Raw genomic sequence first — 8,119 nt, 5'->3', positions numbered from 1 at the left:
TTGACAACTCTGAGACAGACGCTTATTCTCTATGTTTTAGTTTCTGTTGCTCAAGGTGAGTGTCTACTTTAAAAAACATTATCTGTCATTTCTCCAAGTTAGACTTCATGATAGGAGGGATTTTCATGTATCAAGGCTGGATAAGCACCACATTTTCCCTCTGCAACAAGAGAGGGTCCAGACCTAAGAGTAGGACAAAATACATACATAATAAATAGTTAAAGATCCGTTTCAAATGTATTATTAAAATAAAAAAATAATAAAAGAAACAGCAACTCCAGCAGAGACCACTAGAGTTCTCCTTCTCCCAAATATCCCTAGCACCATCCTAAACCCTGTTTACCCCAGAAACCTGAACTGTGGACAGACAGAAGAGGAGAGAGAGAGAGAAAATTCAGACACAATAAAACTCTGAGGGGAAAAATATGTGGAAGGAGGAGGCAGCAGCGGCCTGGGGAAGGGATTGAAAAGTTTCCCCTGGCTTAACTTCTCCCCCCCTGCAGCAGCAGAAGCAGCGCCAGCAGCACAAGGTGAGAGAGACTTTTAAGTCTGGGGAGGAGGGGTGTGTGTGCGGGAGGGGGGGGTGAATTTACAGCCCTGTGGATATTTCTGTGTCTGCCTCCCTGGCTTTGGGGTGCGAGAGACGCCGTGTCTCATGCTGGGTGGATTTTTTTTTTTTTTTTTAATATGATGGAGGATTATAAACATGGCGCCTTAAAAAAACTACAAAATCATGTACACACTGTTCCAAGGAGATGGGGGAGAGGGGACAGGGGAAGGGCTGGGCACCAGGGGAGGGGGCAATCCTTCCCCGCAGGGTGCCGTATGAGGAGGGGGGAGCAATTATACTTAATAATAAAATGTGTGGGGCTGCGGGGGGGAGATGGAAGGCGGGATTTTTTTATTATTATTATTATTTCATTTTTCGGAGTGGGCAGGATTATCTGGCAGCCCGCTTGGAAACCGAGGAGGAGAAGGGGACAGCGGCGGAGCGCGTGTGATTATTAACGGCGATTATTTTTGTCCCCACACCTTCCCCGGTCGAATTTCGGCTGGGAGGCGGCGGCGGGTCCCCCGCGCCCCCGTGCCGAGTTGCAGCCAGCCCCGGGGCCGGGGCGGGAGGAGGTGGGGTGGGGAGAGGGGCGCTCCGGAGAATCGCCGCTTCCAGCGCTCCGCGCGGGCCTGCACGGCGCGGGGGAGCCGGGGACTCGCGTGAGAGGCGAGGCCGGGCAGGGTGTGGTGCAGCCCGGCCTCAGCCCCGTCACCCCCCGGCCCCGCTCTCTCCAGCACGCGCGGCCACCGCTTTGCTCCCCACTCTCCCCCGCTTTCCTTTCGCTCACACACCCCCGCCGCCGCCGCATTTCCTCGCTGTGGAGGGGGGATGCCTGCTTGGAGGACGGGTCTTGGCCCGAGTAATGGCAGCTGCTCGACAGCGCCGAGGCTCCACAGGAGAGAGACGGCGGGGCCCCCGCAGGCCGGGCGAGGGGCCATGGCTGCCGTGCCCGCGGGGGGCAGGGGAGGGGACGGGGAAAGGGCGAACTCAGAGCCCCAGCCCTCCTCCGCCAGCGGCTGCGGGCGGTGCCACCCCCGCGGCCGGGACGGCCTCGCCGTGCGGCGCGGCACCGGGGCCCGGCATCGCCTTGACCCCCGGCACAGCCCCGGGGTCTTCCTCGCCTCTCCCGTGTGCTCTGGGGCACGGCCCGGGGGGTAAAGGGGGCGATTTCTCCGCTCTGCCCCCCCGGCTTCCTGCGGCCTCCGGGGCAGCGCCGGGAAGGGCCCTCCGGGGGCTGTGCCGGACTCGGCGGTTCGGGAATGCGAACTGGCGACGGGCTCGCTTTTGTTTGCATTCTGGAGATCTTTGTGTGTGTGCACCCCCGAAGCCGTGTCTGAAGATAGGTGCCCTCGGTGCACTTTGTGGGGTGTTCGCCTTCACCCCTCCCTCAGGGCTGCTCCGAGGCCTGTCTCCTTTTTTTTCAGGGAAAGGATGGAAGTGTAGGTGTGGGAGGGCCCGTGGTAAGGATGATGGGGTGCTTCCGTGTGGTCCAGACAACAGTCCCCCTATAAAATGCTGATGTTAAGGATTTGGGAAACTTTGTGTGTCTTTTGGGGCTTATCCGGAAACCAGCAGGCTTTGGGGATTTGTTTTTGGTCTTCTGTGAACTTTACAGATGCTAGAGATGGGGTGGTTTTAGAAGAGATAAAGGAGTGAAAAAACTTTAATTTGGTGCTGTTTGATTTTTTAATTTAACTTGGAATCATCTGGCATGGTCTCTGTATTGTTGGAGTAATTCTATTTATTGTAGTTTTAAGAAGATCTTATTGCAGTAGAAAAGAAAAAGAGTGGAAAATGCTTTCTTGTCCTACTCAATGCTGATATTTTTTCATATCTCATAGGAAATTGTTTAAGGGTGAATGTTGAGGCAGGTGTGAGGAGGGGGGAAATGGGGTGGGAAATACCAGTTTATGGTTCAGGTTGCACTCCTTTGGGTTTGTCGAGTTCCTCAGTAGGAAGGACATGGCATCTCTCCACTTTTTTTTTTTTTTTTTTAATCATCATCTTGAGTGTGCTACAGAAAGTCTTTAGGGAAGTCAACTGTTTGCTGACTAATGTTTTATGTAAAAGTGGAAGTGCCCACAAAATAATTTTCACTTTTATGGGATTTATGGCATTAATTAATTCCCACTGTGGATTTATGGCCTTAAAATGCCAGCTTTTCCATGCCTAAACAAACCCTCTGTGCATTGACCAGATCATTGCATGGGGAAGGGAGGGAAGGTAATGGTTCGTGGGGTAGGTAGTTCAACAGAGAGCACTTTATATGCTGATGGTGAGTTTGGTTTTAGTGAGTGGGGAAAAAAGTGGCTGTGTTGATGGCTCTGTTGGTTGTGCTATGGATGGTGGTCTCTGCAACTAATACTTGGTATCGGGTTCAGTAGCAAAGGTCTGAGTGAGAAAAATGATCTTCCTCTCCACCTCATGAACCAGATAATGTGATGGAAATTGTGTTGAAGTCAACTTTGTAAGGGGAGTTGTGTGTCTGCAGATGTTGGGAGGGGGTCTTGAAACTTTGGTGATGTGCTAGAAGATACTCTTCAACGGTTTGAAGCTTTGTAGCAAAAATTTTACAGGTATTTCACCTCTGAAGGTGTTGTTTCTTTTGTTTTTTAAATCTAAGCAAGCACTTGGCAACTAGTAAATATAAATGTAAAAAAACTAAATTGAGTTTGTTCACCAGAAACCAAAATTCTTAAAAGTTTGATGTAGTCCTTCTGTAGTGTGAGGCAGAGCAATGCTTCATAACTTTTCAGGAAAAAAGTGAGCACTATTGGAGTGACAAGAATTTCATGTGTGGAATTGCTGTGCACACGATGTGTGACTGGTAGTTTGTGTGCTGTGTGTCCTTACTGTTTGCAGGCACTAGGAATTCTGTGGGTGTCTGCTGTTCAAGTGTCCTGAGTTTCCCCTGTCTTGGAGCAGAGAGAAGGGACTGTTCAGCATGACATGAGGCTTCTGCTGCAGGAGAGCCTGGGTTCTGTTTTTTGAAAGCAAGTGAGACAGGGAAAGGATGTGAAGTGTGCTTGGTATTTCTGCCTGCACATAGATAAAACATACTGGGTGCTGTTAGTGATGTGGTGCTCCCTGAGAAGATGGACCATGAATTTGGCCTCAAACTCACCTTGAGTGGCTCAGGTTCCATCTAGACTTGTGCATTTCTACCAGTGCACCACAGCTTGAGGACCAGTGAACTCTGCCATCTGCAGTCGCTGGGTTAGAATAAAATACCTCAAAAGGAAATAGATAAAAGATAACATTGAAGATGTTTTCTCAGTTTTAGGCATCTAAACGTCTCCGTAGATGCCTGCACTATCTAGATAGCTAGCAAATTGTTTCATTTCACACAGTTTGAGAATGAGGGGGAATTTTAGAATTGAGAGACATGTTTTGAAATTGAGGACCAAATTTCAGTCACTAAAATTCACAAATTTTGGACATACCTGTAACTAATTTTCATAGTAACTGCCTTCCACAGTCTTTCAGAGCATTTTTCTCTGGAAGTGTGTGAAGACTTCAGGCAGTGGGAATCAGTCCAGGCTAAAAGTTCTGAAAAAGGGACAAGGTGAATATGAAGATGTCTTCAGGAAATTTCTGATTTGCTTCTTAAATGACTTTTTGGCTAGATCCAGAGTAGCATAAGTGTCAGTAAAAGTTGTCTTTTACCCATAATGAGAGTTGTTATGTTAACTAAGTACTATAAACAAAATAATTCTGTGCAAGGTGTATGTGCCTCACCCCAGTGATGAACTTGATTCATAAAATGTGGAATTGTTTAAAATTAACGCCAAAATGCACACAAGATTTTACTTTCCTGAATAAAGCAGTTTGGAGATTTTTTTTCAAAAGTTAAATCAGAATTGTTGGAGCAATTCTTTTTCTCATATTTATCCAGCAAATATATAAATTTGTTTAAAATCGTGACCACTGATTTTATTAATTGCAGTGGTTTTCCTTCCATATAATAGGACTTTGTTTAGCCATCCTTCTTGCCCTGATTGTTTAGGAGGTAATGTAGGATCATGTTCTTTATCTGCTGAGCGTTTTGTGCCTTGATTTTTGTTGGGTTTGTTTAGTCTCAGGATGTGGTGAACACTCCCACATTATGTGTGTAGTACCTGGAGCATGGTGCCCTTGGTAGCTGGGCAGTGCAGTGTATGTCATCTTTTATATCGCTCATACATTTTAGGCTGTCAGTGTTGCTTGTGCTAAACATTGTGAACAAAGATTATTCTTGTCAGGTTCTGGATCATTTTTCATCAGTTGAATGTAAATTTAGCTCATAATTGGGTTATTGTTCTAAGGTTTAATCTTCCAGTGGCGAGAGTACAGCCTGCAAAGTAGGTAGCTTATAAGATGACGTAATGACTCCATTTTTCAGGAATTTATTTGTTATTGCTGAGAGCATATGAAATGCAAAACAAATGTGGAAACCTCCACAAACCCCTTCATTCCTGGGTGTAGTGGAGTTAAGTGGTGGGCATCAGAGTGGCTGTGTACAGTACAACAAACACTGTGGCCTCAAGCCTGCACAGGTGAACTCTTGTGGCACATGGGGTTGTCTGGTTTCCAAGACCTCTCCACATACAGCTCCCAGAAACACCAGAGCTGGACTGAGCCCATTTTTTTCACCATATTTTCAGTTGTAGTATTCAAACATAATTTTATAGTCTCTTTAAACCAATGTCTGCCATCAAGTAACTTGAGGCCAGAACTCTGTCTTTTGATTTATTTCTATCATGCTATGAATATTGGATTATATAGGGGAAAAAAAAAGGGGTAAACCTAGCATTTTAGTAAGATTTCATTCATATTTATTTATTCTCTTTTTTTTTGTCCATGAAATGACCAGGATCTTTTAGTCCTGTGGGCAGGCTACAGCAGGCACAGTGGTGATGCATACTGACATGAGCATGAACCCAAGTTAAAGCTCATGGTGTCTAATTTTAGCCAGCTTTGGTAATATCCCATCAGAGCCTGATCCTGTAGCTGTACCATGTAGATAAATCAAAAGGGTAGCTATTGAGAGTTTTGTGTACAAAAAGACTGGTTTTTATTTTCTTCCACTCTCTCATTTTACACTTCACTAGAATGCAAAAGGTATCTGTTATGAAAATACAGAGAAATGAAATTTGAGTTTAAAGCATGTTATTGATAAAAAGGCAGTAGTATTTGTAATTTCAAAATTAGAAATGTATTCAAAATATAAGTAAAATATGATTTATTGGTGTACTTACTAACAATCAGGTTATCTTTGCATGTACCTTTACCCTGTATTTAGTTTTAAATTCCAGGATTAAATAATTGCAGAATAAAACATTGTGAATTCAGGATTATGAGTCTTCATACAACTCTCACTTATACTATCATATAAAACTAATTCCTAATAAATAATTTTAACACCAGACACATTTGAATTTAAAGTACTAAAATCCACTTACTCATTAAAAAATTAATTTAAACATGGCAACAAAAATAGCAGTAATATCCCATTCACCGTTTCTGTGGAAATTGTATTTTTTGCATGCAAAGAACTGGGCTCACTGTCATAATTAATTTTTTATCTGTAATAGGATACTATTGATTTGACATCTAGTAATTTTGAAAAAGAAGAGTTGAACATATTCCTTCTTTCCTCTCATTTCTCCTTTGTTTGTTACTATGTTAAACCAACTTGCGTTATATTCAAATCAATGGTTTTAATGCAGCTGACTTAACAATGTTTTGGTTACAGAGTATAGGACTCTGCTGGTAGGTGTAGTACTCCAAAGCAGTGTTTTGGCAAGTGGGTATTTGTACTTTGATCCCATGCACTTAGGGCATGGCATTGTTATCTGGTCCTTTAAAGAGAGCTGGAGGGGAGTTGCGTGGTGTGACTCATGGGACGTGGCACTTAGTTCACTAATTTTAGCAGAGCGATTCTTGTCTGTCAACCTTAGGTTTTATTTGAACCTTCTGGAAAGGAGATGAGATGAAACAAAATGGAGTTGAGAGAAAATGATTAGCAGAATCCCAAAGTAGCTAGAAATAGTACACAGTGAAAAAGAAATTAAAAGTATGTAAGATATGTTTATTGCTCAACAAATCTTTAAGATCTGAGAGACTGATCAGAGAGCTTTATCTTTCTTAGCACGCTATCATTTTCTGTTGAGTCTCACACAACGTTTATGGATTCAGTAAGAGAGGATCTCACTCTACAGATACCTGTTTGCAATTACAGATGCTTCTCAAGCCAGAGACCAAGCACCAGCCAAGTCTGCACTGGCTGCTTGTGCCTTATTACTCTTTTCTTGGTGTCATTGCTAGTAAAAGAAAACTTCCAAAGAGGACAGAGTCTGTGCCTTGCATAACACTGCAGTGTTATGTTCACATGCACAAATTAAAGTGGAAATTCTGCCTCAGAATGGAGTAGGGTTTCTCCAGTTTTCCTTCTGGTCAGTTGTTAATTTTGTGATCATTGCCTTATGAGCTGTCATTGACTTTAGAGACAAGCTGAAACCCAGAGTTTATGCACAATCTCCTTCCCCCAAGCAATTACTAGAATCCAGGTTCAAAATTGTACAAAATCAAAACAAAAGAATTGCTATTTCATAAAATGTAATCACAGGCCACGCAGTCGCTGATTGTTCACTGATGAAAATTGATATTCACTGCAGAAAATTCATTGTTACCCAAAGATTAATATTAATATAATGATGGAGACCTTGATCATATAAGCACTTGTTTCCCACAGGCATGAAAATGCATAGATCTTGGAGAATACTGATGAAAAAGTTTAGTTCCACAAAATAGTTTTAAAAATTAAAACCTTATATATAACTCCAATATTCAAGGAAGAACACAGTCAAAAGTAGTTGTGCTGATAAAATTTTATAATGCTGTATTTTTGATTCTTCTCTGGAGTTACATAGCAGTGTTACATGGGGCATTTTTATGCCTTTTCAATATCAACAGTATGACTTGGTTTTTTTGCACATGCTAAATTTTACATTAATGTTTGTCTCCATTGAAGTTAAGGCACTTTTCCTACATGTACATTAGTCTTTGAAGGAGTTTACAGTGCTTAGCAAAAGAACAGAGAAAACATGGACAATATTTTTCTGTTAGTGATTTCTGCCATTTTCTGTATATCTTAAACCCTATGTGTTAAGGAAAACCTTAATTATAGATAAAGAAAATGGTATAAGAAGAAATTGCTACTGGAAAAGCCAATACCGTTATGGGAAGAAAGGTCTATTCTTACATCAGGAAAGCTAGAAAACAGGTATGTCAGGGAACTGTGTATTTTAACATAGTTTCAAAATTACGGAAATTGTGATTGTGCAAGCAGGTTAAGTAATTAATTTTTTTTTTATCATATAACATAAATTAAAAACCTGAATTCTAAAATTTATCTTTTTATCATTTACCTGTTTTTATCTTTACCTGCAAACAGTAGGCAAATCTAGCCAATCCTTTATGTTCCACTCAACAAATTTAGAGTGGGTAATGTTCTCCTCACTTTGTGCTTCTATTCCTTCTTTGTTAAACAGTCAAAATTGCAGGAAACTTTATTTTTAGTTAAAA

At 42.3% G+C, this 8,119-nt stretch overlaps 1 protein-coding gene across 5 annotated transcripts in view; it reads left to right on the top strand.

Moving 5' to 3' along the window:
- Nucleotides 1-357: 357 nt before the first annotated feature.
- ZMYND11 (zinc finger MYND-type containing 11) overlaps nt 358-8,119 on the top strand; it is a 105,094-nt gene continuing 97,332 nt past the window's right edge. For 4 of the 5 annotated variants that reach the window (XM_084206438.1, XM_084206436.1, XM_084206437.1 and 1 more), the window contains exon 1: nt 358-530. The gene's annotated coding sequence lies outside the window, so the exon portion shown is untranslated. Of the gene's footprint in view, nt 531-1,888; nt 2,014-8,119 lie in introns of those variants that run through there. The other variant, XM_084206435.1, reaches the window with a different exon arrangement.

The sequence above is a fragment of the Fringilla coelebs genome, assembly GCF_963513975.1.
Source record: "Fringilla coelebs genome assembly, chromosome: 1".
Taxonomy (NCBI): domain Eukaryota; kingdom Metazoa; phylum Chordata; class Aves; order Passeriformes; family Fringillidae; genus Fringilla; species Fringilla coelebs.
Note: the sequence above shows the minus strand (reverse complement) of the source record. Positions and strands in the feature narration are given on the sequence as shown.